This window comes from Anomalospiza imberbis, unplaced genomic scaffold (assembly GCF_031753505.1).
Source record: "Anomalospiza imberbis isolate Cuckoo-Finch-1a 21T00152 unplaced genomic scaffold, ASM3175350v1 scaffold_69, whole genome shotgun sequence".
NCBI lineage: Eukaryota > Metazoa > Chordata > Aves > Passeriformes > Viduidae > Anomalospiza > Anomalospiza imberbis.
This window is the reverse complement of record NW_027100303.1, coordinates 236,393-248,854: the sequence shown is the minus strand read 5'-3', so window position 1 is coordinate 248,854 and position 12,462 is coordinate 236,393. Positions and strand designations below refer to the sequence as shown.

Below are 12,462 nucleotides of genomic sequence, written 5' to 3'. Positions count from 1 at the left end.
TGCTGGTGGCATCAAGTAATACTGAATGGTCTTGGAGGTCTTTTCCAATTTCAGGGATTCCATGATTTTGATTTCCTAATGCCAAAGGGCATCTTCCACAGCCAAATGGTGAAAAAGTGGGAAAAAGACCAAGATTTTTGAGACAGTGGGGTGAAACTCCACCAAAAAAGGGTCTTCCCTTCTACCCAAGCATGTGGATCCTCAGCCGGCAGGGACACGGAAATCCTTTCCTTTTGGCCTTGGTTTTCTTTTCATTTCTCTTCATCCCTTCAAAATGTCCAATACTGAGGTAAAAATAGACATTGAACTAAGACATGGGTGTGGTCATGGTAGGACACAACATGGTGGGACACAGACATGGAGAGTGACATGGGGACACATGGACATGGAGGGGGACAGGGCCATTCATGGGGACATGAGGGGACACAGGCATGGATGGAGATGTGGGGACAATGACAGGGATTGAAACATGGTGGGGAGACAGCCATGGTTGAGGACATGGTGGGACACGGCCAGTGACGTGTGGGGACGTGGCCATGGCCGGCGCCATGGGGGGAACTTGCAGGGGATGTGGGGGATGCTGGGTTTGAGGGAGCTGAGGGTTCCTGGGAGGGACTTGGGCCTTGCTGAAGTCTTTGGGGACCCCAGGCCGAGAGGCTCCGGCTGCGCTGGGAGACCCCGGCGGAGGTTCTGGGGCAGCTGCTCAAGGACCCCTGCTTGATATATTGGCTGAGTCAAGCTTCTCATTCCTAACACTCAGAATGCTTTTAGATTTCTCTATTGGCTTTTTGAATTTCTCTACTGGCTTCTGCATTTCTGTTGGCTTTTTGCATTTCTCTGTTGGCTTTTGCAGGTTCCTATTGACCACGAGCATTTTGCTCTGCTGCTCAATACTGATATCGATTATTGATAATTCCTTGCAGCTGCTCGCTGGCACAATAAAATCTCAGAGTTGGCATGGACAAGTCCAAGGCTGTGTGAGCTTTCTGCCAGGTTTTGGGAATCCTTTACGAATCCATTTCTCACATCTCTGGGCCCCCCCCGGTCGTGGCGCTGTTCCCGGGGGTCCCGCGGCTCCGGGGGGGTCAAAGGGGAGGGGGTGGAACCCCCGTGATGGGTGGGGGGCACAAAGGGGGGTCCGGGCATACATAGTTTCTATTTGAACCACAAAAGCTACATTTTAACTACAAAACTACAGTTACCATACCATTAAAATGCTAATACAGCACTACTAATCTATAGAACACAATACATATTCTTTTTTGTATTTGCGAAAAGCCAATCTTTTAATCTGCATTTTTCACATGTAGTACTGTATTAATCCTTTTAAGTAGTGTGGTAAATATAGTTTTAGGTTATGTCATAATGTTCAAATAGAAACTATGTGATGTAAGATATTTTTTAGCAGCTCAAGAAAGGGATGAGATAGCCAAGACATCCTTCTCAAAGAGATAACAGCAAGAGTCACTGCCTCCTTACTGGAAAAGACAAACATCATTCCACCTCCTCTCCCATTCCTTTCATCTTTCAGTGTCCGATTTCATTTATCAGCCAACCTACACTTTGTTTGTAATGGCAAATTATCTTTTTTCCCTTCATTGCCCTGAAAATTCCCCAGTTTATTTTATCCCCTAACCTGCTGCATATGCATACAATTGATTTGCATATGCATTAACCTGCCTGATCAATGTTGATGAGCCTGAACAGTTTTTCACTCCCGTGGCTGTAACGTGGTGTTTGCGACCCAGATTCAGTTTTTTTTACCTGTTCCAACCCCAAATTAAGTGAAACTCTCTCTTTATCTCTCTTTAACTCAGACACTTGTATTCTTCTTTAAGTTCTGTGTGGGAACCCAGGACATCCCTCTGGCTGCCCTGGATGGCTCGAGCCCCTGGCAGGGGGCTCGGAGACCTTGGCACGGTGTCAAGAACGCCTGTGGCTTCGATTTCAGCCCATGGAAAAACTGCCAACGTTGTATGAGGAATTACAAGCCACGAGGGTTTGAGTAGGGTGGTAGGTGAATTAACACAGGGTGAAAAAGTAGAATTTTAGGGTTTTAAAATACAGGGTTCAAGGGGACAAGATGGAGGGATTTGGGTGTGTCCTGACCTTCTTCTCCTTCTTCTTGCCCTCCATGTCTTGCTGCGATGGTGACATGTGGATATTCTCAGTTCAGTCAGAGAGAAAAAGAGAAGGTTTTCTAACCAGGCGAGAGCCTGGGAAGCAGTTGGGGAAGAATGTAAATAATTCACTAATCTCTCTTGTTGTTCACATTGTTTATAGATATGTTCTGCCACCGTGCGTCATTCACTGCACACCAGTGGTGTGAGATGTTTTTACTCTAAGACCAATGAAGTTAGTCTGCAGGATGTTCCCTATAAATAGAGCGGTGCATTTGAAATAAATCAGAGCTTCATTTCTTGCCTTCTAATTTGGAGTCCGTCTGCTCCCGTCCTGCTCAACGGCGACAGTGACACTTTTCTGTTGGTTGAAGGTAGAGACGCACTGTACAACATAAATGACAGATATTGGCATGTTATTGTAAACATAGTGCAGGTAGTGTTTAGTGTAAAATGGTAACACCACCCCAAGGGGGTGGGAGTCTGCCACAGACTGACCTGCTAGACAGACCGCAGCTCCTTGAGAAAGCACGTTATAGATTGTGGGAATCCAGGGCATCCCTCTGGCTGCCCTGGAAGGTCTGGGACCCTGGCAGGGGGTCAGAAACCCCCCTGTACAGAGCCCCGAGAGACACTGTCTGATCTCTATCCATGGAAAAGAGTTTTCAGTCTTACAGGATGAATTACAAGCTCTGACTGCTTGATATAAGTAGTAATTAGTGTGGCATGGGTGCAAAAGTAGAATTTTGGGATTCTAGGTAAGGGGTTCAAAGGAGGCAAGATGGAGGAAACTGGGTGTGCCTTGTCCTTTTTCTTCTTCTTCTTCATGCCCTCCATGTTTCACTGTGGTGTTGGCATTTTTTTATTGGTTTAGGCTGGGGACACACTGTTCAACATGGGTGATAGATATTGGCACGTTATTGTAAATAAAACACATAGTAGTTTTTGGTACATAATGTTTGTAACATCCCACTGAGGGGCAGAGCCCTGCACGCTGTCCTGCGAGACAGACCTGCTGCAGGTCAGAGAGAAAATATTTTAGATAAGAAGAAATAAACACCCTTGAAAACCAGCACAGACAAATTACAACTCCTTCTTTGGCAGCGGGGATGAAAGACAGAGACTTTACCATCTTGGGATCATCTAAAAATCACAGATCCCGACAACAGATAAGAGAAAATAAACGACCTTGAGAAGCCAACCCTATGCATTCCGACTTCTTCTTTGGCTGCGCGGAGGACTTTTGCATTTTTGGGGTCACCTCTACTGCCAGACACCTGAGACCTGGGAATCGCCCCAGAGCCCCCAGCCCTCCTTGTGCCTCCTGCCCCCTCACCCCAAGGGACTCCAGTGCCTCTCCCAGTCCATCCCAGTGTCTCCCAGGGACCTCACAGTCCCTCCCAGGGTCCCCAGAGTCCCTCCCAATTCCTCTCAGCCCACAGCCATTCCATTCCGAGTCTATCCCAGTCCCTCTAACTCCACTCCCAGACCTCCACCCTCTCTCCCAGTCCCTCCCAGTCCATTCCAAGTCCTTTTCAGTCCAATCCCAGACCTCCCCTCTGTCCCAGCCTTCCCCTACCCTATCCAATTTCATTCCCAGTCCCTCTCAATGCCACACCAGCCCTCTCCCATCTCTCCCAGTTCCCCCCAGCTGACCCCAGTGTGTCCCCAAACTCTCCCAGGACCCATCCCACTGTGTGCATCTCGCTGGTACCCTCGAGCTCCCAGCCCGGCCCTGGTCACCTGCTCTGCTCCGTGATGGATTTCTAGCCTGCCCACATCCAGCTGAGGTGGTTCCAGGGCCAGCAGGAGCTCTTGAGGCATGTGGTGGTCACCGACGTGGTCCCCAATGGGGACTGGAGCCACCAGCTCCTGGTGCTGCTGGAAACCCCCCACTCCCAGTGCGGGGTCACCTGCAGCTGCCAGGTGGAGCACGTCAGCCTGGAGCACCCCCTGAGCCAGCACTGGGGCACGTCCCGGCCTCCACAGCGCCAGGGACAGTGGGAGAGGCACTGGGGGGGCTGGGAGGGGGATTGGGGTGTGCTGGGAGCAACTGGGAAGGAGTTTAAGATAGCCTGGTTTCAATAGGAGAGGAGCTCGGGGGTGTGGAAGGGCTGAGAAGGGGTTTGAAGGATGCTGGGGAGGGTGGGATGGGGTTCCAGGGGTCCTGGTGGACACTGGGAGGGAGTTTGGGGGCGCTGGGTGTGACTGGGAGGGATTGGAGTGAGCCTGGAGGAGCTGGAAGGAGATTGGGGATGGAAAAGCAGAGGTTGGGATGAGGTTGTTTGTGCTGGGAAGGGACAGGGAGGGGTCTGGGTGAGTCCTGGTGGAGCTGGGAAGGGACTGGGAGAGGGTTTGGGGGTCCTGGGGCTGTAGGGACAACTGGAAGGGGGTGGTGGGATCCTGAGGGGAATGGGAGAGGCTTTGGTGGGTGCTGGGGAGGTTGGGAAGGGATCTTGGGAAGGTTTCAGGAGGTCCTGGGTGGCCTGGGGGTGACTGGGAGGGTGCTTGGAGGGGCTTGGGGTGTCTGTGAGAGGTTTTGGGGGTCCTGACCCCTGCAGATCCCCCAGAGATGTCGCCGGATGCCGCCCACAGCAAGATGCCAAAGGGGATGAGGGACTCCGAGTTGGGCTTCGTCTTCCTGGCGCTGGGGCTCAGCTTCTATCTGGGCAAGAACGTCAGGGGGGTCCCGGGGGTCGTGTCCCCTGTCCCCCAGAGCGTGTGTGCTCCTTCCCCGGGGCCCCCAGCCCGGTGTCACCCCCTTTTCTCTGCACACAGAGCTCCTGAGCCGCGAGCAGCCACAGCCCCTCCCTGTGGCCTCCGTCCCTGCGCTGATTTTGGGGGGGTTGTGTGTCCCCCCAGCCCCGCTGTCACTCTGCCCCCGGCACAGGGACAACAGACCCAGCCTGGGCACATGGAGGGAATTTATTACCAACCAAACACAGCAGCACAAGCAGAAGGGAAAGAAATCCCTCCAACACCTTCCCCCCACCCAACAGGGATCACCCACAACAGGGCTTATCCACGATGGAGAGACGGGGACAGCCGAGTTTAGACCAGAAGCCAATTTCATTGAGGGTACCAGGTGTTTATACAGGGTTTTACTTGTATGGTGCTCAGATAGGGCTCGATGTTTGCTAACAATTTCCCATTGGTTACACATTCTTCATGACATCACGGCACCTGGGAACATTATCTTATCACAAAGTCTCACAACAGGTTGCTTGGTCACTTCTTGCCCAGGGAGACTTAAACTGTGTCTGTGTCTCCCACAGTTTCTGCTCAGTCAGGCCTCAGATCTCGGCCCCTTTATCAGCTCCATTGTTTTCCTCTCTGTTTTCATCCCCATTCGGGGGCACCAGGGCTCTGCCCAACAGGGGTCACTGGGGATCATCCAGCCAGGATCCTCCCATAGGGGATGGAGCTGGAGCAGCCCACAAAGCTCTGCCCTCACTCTCTTCCCTCACTCCAAGCTCTTCCCTCACTCGAGGCACTTGCAGGGCTTCCCTTAGTGTTGCCTCTGTTGGTGTTGGGTCAAGTTTGAGCTCCTGGAGAAGCTCTTCCCACACTCCCCACACTCGTAGGGCCTCTCCCCGGTGTGGATGCGCCGGTGCACGGTGAGGTGGGAGTTTTGGTTGAAGCCCTTCCCGCAGTCGGGGCAGCGGAAGGGCCTCTCATCTGTGTGAATCCGCTCATGTAGGAGGACATTGCAGCTGGTGTGAAACCTCTTCCCACACTGGGGACACTCGTAGGGCCTCTCCCCAGTGTGGATGCGCTGGTGTCTTCTCAGTTTGGAGCTCCGCCCAAAGCTCTTCCCACATTCCAAGCAGGTGTAGGGCCGTTCCCCAGTGTGGATCACCTGGTGCTGGATCAGGTGGTAGCTGTGCATGAAGCTCTTCCCACACTCCCCACACTCGTAGGGCCTCTCCCCGCTGTGGATGCGCCGGTGTCTTCTGAGTTCGGAGCTCCACCCAAAGCTCTTCCCACATTCCAAGCACTGGTAAGGCCGTTCCCCAGTGTGGATCACCTGGTGCTGGATCAGGGTGGAGCTGTGGCTGAATCCCTTCCCACACTCCCCACACTCGTAGGGCCGTTCCCCAGTGTGGATCCTCTGGTGCTCGATCAGCTTGGAACTGCAGCTGAAACCCTGCCCACATTCCAAGCACTTGTGAGGCTTCTCCCTGCCATGAGCCTTGTCCACCAGCTCAGTGCTCCGGCTGGATCTCCGGCCACGTTCCTGGCTCAGGGGGGCTCTTTCCTCCCCGCAGCTCCCTGGGCTCGGTTTGCAGCCCCTCCTCCTGCAGGATCTCCGGGGCTTTTCCTCCTCCTCCATCCAGCCACGCCCTGGGAATGATAAATCCTGGTTTGGGGAAAAAAACAAGAGAGCACCTTGGACTGGAGGTTCCTCCCTGCCCAAGTTCATCTCAAGAAGTCATTGGTGAGTTTTTGTATGTAAGAACCTCCAAAACACTAAGATTCAGCCCAAAAGTCCTGCAAACTTCCAGACACAGATCAAAAACTCCCCAAACATCAAAAGTGAGCAAAAACCTCCTCCAAAAGATAAAGATTCAGCTGCCACATAAAACCAAAGCACCAACATTTAGCCCAAGAATGCTCAGAAACACCAAGATCCACCCCGTGAAAATCCTGGATCCCCCTCCACAGTCACCTGCTGCATGTGGGGGGAGCAGCGCTCCTGGGGCTGGGGGGAGGCTGCAGACACAGGGAGGGGTGGAACCTTGTGCTGCTTCCTGTTTCTGCTCCTCCTCCTCCTGTGTCTCTGCTCTTCCTCACACTCCTCTTCCTCCTGCTATTCCTCCTTCTCTGGCACAATCCCACCTTCTCCTGCCACGTCCATCCTTTGACCATTTTGTTCCTCAACCCTGCTTCTCCTTCCCTTCTCCTCCTGCCCCCAGGCCCAGCACCCACTGCCGGCTCCCTCTTCCCCCCAGACCCACAGCATCCCAGCACAGGGGCAGGGATGGAGCTGGGGCAGGTCGGGCTGGGGCAGCGCTGGGCTCTCGGCCGCTTCCGCCCGCACTCGGTCCCCACTGCAGCCGCTCCCGCCAGGACAGCGCGGGGGGGCCCGGCCTTGGCGCTGCCCCACTCCCACCTCCCCAAATTCCCCTCGCGGGGGCGATGGGGCCGAGGGGGGGGCGCAGGTGGGCTCCAGGTGGGGAACGCTGGGAGCTGCGAGTCTGCCTGGCAACTGGTGAGTCATCAGCGCCCTGCGCTCTGATTGGCTGAGCTCTGCCTGAGGGCTGGGGCTGCAGCAAAGAGGGGACACCCTGCTCCAGGGGGGATGTCCCGAAAACGGGGGACCCCCATGAAAGGAACAAGAGGAAAGTGTCTTTACAAACAGATGATGTGTATCTGCTCCGAGACAGGGCCAGGCACCTGTACATAAGGAAGTGACAGGAGAAGCCATCGGTTTCAGGAAATGTTATCAATTGATGACACAGACTGCTGCTCAGCCAAGGTCCTGCTCAATTCATGAACTTCCCGAAGAACAACAAAGACTTAACAGAGCCAGGAATATCATCTGCTATACAATAGTGGGGTGCATATGAAGGGGGTATGTAGCAGGTGGATTGGGAAGTCTGCACCTCTCAAGTACTTCAGCCAGTGGGGAAAGGGAGAGGGAGATGTGGCCAGGAGAATTGGGATGAAAAGGAGGCTGTGTCCTCAAACAACTGCAGAGATCCCACGGGGAATGTCCCATGGCCTCTCCCATTTCTAGGAATGAAATTACTTTTACAGGACTCCTCTGTCTGCTTTGTGGACAGAAACCTCTGCTGATGTCAATTTTCCCACACACCCTGGGGCTCATCCGGAATTCCTTCCACCGTCCGGGGCGGCGGGCAGGGAGTGCAGCTGAAGGTGCCTCACCCACTTTGGGTGATCGGCTCCCTTGGCTGGCGGCAGCACCAGGGATCGACTGGGGACCCGGGAGTGACCAGGAGACAGACGAGGGACACATCAGGGGGGTCTGTGAAGAGTCAGCAGGGAGAGAGCACTGAAAATCTCAGCAGTGAGTGCACTGGGATCTTTGGGGAGTGAACATGGCAGGGCACCCAGGGAGGGGAGAAAAGGGAAAGCCAGGGAGGGGTCCTGGCCAAAGGGATGATGATCCCAAAATGTCTCTGAAGGGTCCCTTGGGAGAATGTTGAGGTAGTTTGCACATTCCCCCAGAGGTAATTAAGGACATGGACACCCGTGGGGGCAATAAGGGAAGAGGAGAACGGCTTTGGACAACAGGGGATGGATGGTGTTGGTGTGCTGGGAAGGGATCGGGTGAAGGGCAGTGTGCAGCAATGTGGTGAAGGCAAGAAGCAGCAGGAGGAATCTATGTGGTGAGGAAACGGATGGTGGAAAAGAGGAGGAATAGAAAAATACAGAGAACTGGGATGTCTTTCAGCACTGTTCTATGCTCAGAATTTGCCAGCTGATCCAGATCCTTTCCATCCCGGGTTTCCAGGACAGGAAAAGAAGGAGGTCAGGATGTCAGGGGGTTTCTCTGTGGTGGGCAGCGGCAGCACCGGGCGCAGAGGTGCGGGACCGGGAGCACGGGCTGGGGGCCAGTGGGGAGCTGTGGGGCCGGGCCGGGGCTGTGGGGCAGCCGGGGCTCAGCGCCGGGCGCTGCCTGACCCCACCAGCCCCGGGCAGGGCCGGCAGTGGCCCCCGGCCCCCAGGAGCCTGCGGGACGCCCCGGCCGCTGCCCGGCCCCGTGGAGCTGCCGGCCCTGCCCGCCGGGGGGGCCGCCTTTGGACACTGCGGCAGGACAGGGACCGGCTCTGGGATACGGGCTGGGGAGGGGACCCTGAGCACAAGGAGGAAAACAAAGACACATCTGGGAAATGCAGATTGTACATGGAAGGATCAGGATTTTCTATTAAGCATTTGCTTTGGCTCGCTGGAGAAAGGAAAGATTTTGCACAAAGCTCAGCAGCTCTCAGGGGATGAGCACCCACAGGCAGTGATCCGGGCTGCAGGAGTGGCAGAAGGCAGCCCTGGAGCAATTGGGCACAAAGGCACAGCAGCTGAAGGCAAGAAGGGATGAGCAAAAGGCCAAGCTGAAGGGAAAGGCCATGGCACAGCTCCTACAGCCCCTCAGGGATCAACCCCAGGGCCCAAGGGGGCCCCAGCACCCAGGGGACGGGGTCGGCCACAAGCACCTGGCAGAGGCATTGCCCTCCTGGCCAGGGGAGAGCCCACCCAAACAGCCCCTGGGAAGGAGTCAGGGCTGTAAACCAAGATGCCATGGGCACGGCTTTTGCTGTTGGCTTTGGCAAGAAGAAGAGCCAGACCCAGGGCAGATATTGAATTCTCTCCCTTGCAATTGATCTTGGGAATTCCTTACCCTGGTAATTCTCCACCCAGTGCAGGGTGGGGATAAGGGATGTACATTTAAAGCAGTCTGTGGCCAGAGTCCTGTCTCTTGTGAAATCTCTCCCACAGGAAGCTGGGCTGGCACAGAGCCTGCCTTGACACTTTGCTGTTCCCAACATCCAAGCAGGACATCGGGCCCTGCCTAAGGAGGGCAAAGCAGCCCCACTGGTGGCCAAGTGGCGTGGCCCATGCCAAGTGTCCCCGAGGCCAGAAACAGCCCCCAGCACAGCTGAGCACGGGGGACCCCTCAGCCTGGGCTCCAGGGCTCTGAAGCCCCGGAGATTTGCACTTCCCGCCTGCAGCAGGAGCATGGGAGGCCCCCACGGAGCCTGCACTGAAGGCAGCGCAGCAGCAGCCAGGGCTCCACAGCGGGGCAAGCCCCTGGGCCTGCCCACACATCCTCTGCTCAAATCCTCTGCCTGGGCACCCTCCTTTGGCATCTCCAGCCACCGGGGCCAATCCTTGCTGCCACTGCTGCAGCTTCAGTGCTTTCTGGGCCTGCACTGCCACAGCTGCTGGCGAAGACAAAGGCACAATTCCACTCTGGGTCTCAGCCACACTCACACACTGCGCTGCCTGGGATTGCACTGATGGAAAATACACCAGGTCATAGACTTGAACATTTATAACATTTTATTTCTCTACTCAGCCTTGGTTTGCCTTGGCCTCGGGGAAAGAAATGGTAAAGTTTTTTTTAAGGGATGTTCCACCACTCAGTGGAGATGAGTTTAACATCTCAACACTCTGGGAATGGCCCAAAAGATTCCCACAAAGATAACGCCCAGCAGCAAACAGCAACCAACACCTACCCCAGACACTGCCCCCGGCAGAGCTGGAGACACCTGCTCTGGAAAAGGCTGAGAAGGAAATCCAGCAGTTCCGACCTGATGAACAGCAGAAGCCAAGAAATCCGGGTCCAACAGGAACCCAAATACTAAAAACTGCACAACTTGAAACTACAGAACATTAAACCAATGGATTTAGATTGGTTCAGACTGTATCAAGTATGGGAAAAATCCAGTTAAACCCACGTGTCATGGAACGATTTTCTCTGCACATCTGGGCTATGTGGGGATGGAATGATTTCTGTTGCAGATCCTGGCCAGAATCAAGGAATGCCTTGACTCTAACACTAAACACATGGGTGGAGTTTTGGTTTTTTTTTTTTGTTTTTTTTTTTCTTGCACTTTCAGTGCAAAGTTTATAGCAGAAGAGTATTTTTGGTAATAATCCTACTTCTATATTGCCGGTTAGGTTTCGGCCAGGGATGTGAGAATGAGTTTCTACTCCGAGGAGAAGCAGAAATAACTTAATTGCCTTGGGATTTTTTGTGTATGTCTGCGTGAGAGATACCAAAATTTTGGTCTGGGTTTTGCGACGTTCACCTTTAGGCTGCATTTTGGAAAACGAGAAGAGATTTAAAGGTGACCCTTTCACTCATAAACAGTAAATAGATGATTTGAAGGAAAAAATAAAAAAAGCAGCAGGTTGTGGGGGGGGCACATGTGAGGCTGCTGGAGGCTGCTCTGGAAGAGAAGCTGCATTCCAGGCAGCCAGCAGAGGAGCTTTAGAAATGCAAATTAACACTGCTGGGGCAAAGTGGGGACAATGGACCTGCCTCTTCTTGCCTGGGGCAGGAATTGGGCTGATTCCCTCTGCCCCTCACCCCAAGCTCTGCCTGCCTGCACAGATGGAATCTGCACAGCTGAAGGCAGAGCCCATGGTGAGGATCTCTGACTCTGCAACAGAAATGGGTGAAGCTGCAAAGGGAAACAGCAAATGGAGAATGTTGTGAAAACTTCACTAAAATAAGGGGGGATCATCCCTGTGCCCACTCCAACATGTGCTGGCACTGTCTATGCTATACAGGGAGTATCAGAGCACTGGGGTTTTTGCTATAACAAGTTCAGGGAAATCAGTTGGAATTCAAGTATTTAATGATGTAATTAGACAAAAGCAGTCAACTGATGCAGCCCCGGCTGGAGGGAGCAACCAAAAATGGGGAAAAGATGAAGGGCCACCAGAACAAATCCTAAAACACCACGGACCAGCCCCTGGGAACCCGAACCAATTCATATCAGGAGACACAGAACCCATTTATCATTTCAATGTCACCATTAGATTACAAGCTGTCCTCGAAATAAGAACCAACCAGACACCTCCAGCTCCTGACCTTCCTGCCGACCCATCCACTGAAATGAGGAACACAACATTTCACCAGGGGAGGGGTTCACATTATCTCTCAGCAGAAAAATGAGGAGTTTGTGGAAAACTAAATGACTCCAACTGCTGTTGGCAAAGAGATGACAAAGGAAAAGCGCTGAAAAAAGATAACAAAGGAAATAGGAGAGCAGTTTATGTATTGGTCCAAACATGGAAAGGATGGGAATGGGACACGGTTTCGTGGCTCCCTGGCACACCATGGGTTAAACGAATGCTGCTTCTCCTCTTCTGTGCTACAGCAACTCTCATCTTTTTACCATGCTCCACACCTTGGGAGTGCAGCTCATCCAGCAGCTGAGCCAGGGGATGCAGGTGGCAGCCAGGCCTCCTGATGCAGACACGGCTACAAAAGGACAGGGAATGAGGGCACCGAGAATAATCCCAAAACCAAAGAGGACCCGGGAAGAACAAAACAGAGTCAATGAGTGAATCTGCCTGGAGATAGGGCCAGCGACTTGGAGATGAGGAAGTAAGACTTGGAGATGAGGAAGTAACGGAGAAACCATCTGTTCCAATAAATGTTACAAATGGACCCGGACAGCTGCTCAAAGTCCCGCTAAACTCCTCAACTTCCCGAAGAACAAAGACCAAACAGAGCCATGAATACCGGCTGTCATCCACAAGGAGGGGTGCATATGAACGAGGACAGGCAGCAGGCGGATCGGGAAGTCTGAACCTTCCAAGTCCCTCAGCCAGTGGGCAAAGGCAGAGGGAGATGCGGCCGGGAAAA

At 53.6% G+C, this 12,462-nt stretch overlaps 1 pseudogene; it reads right to left on the bottom strand.

The window, feature by feature from the left end:
• The window catches only part of LOC137467576 (uncharacterized), a 441,429-nt pseudogene that overhangs the window by 342,871 nt on the left and 86,096 nt on the right, over positions 1–12,462 (bottom strand).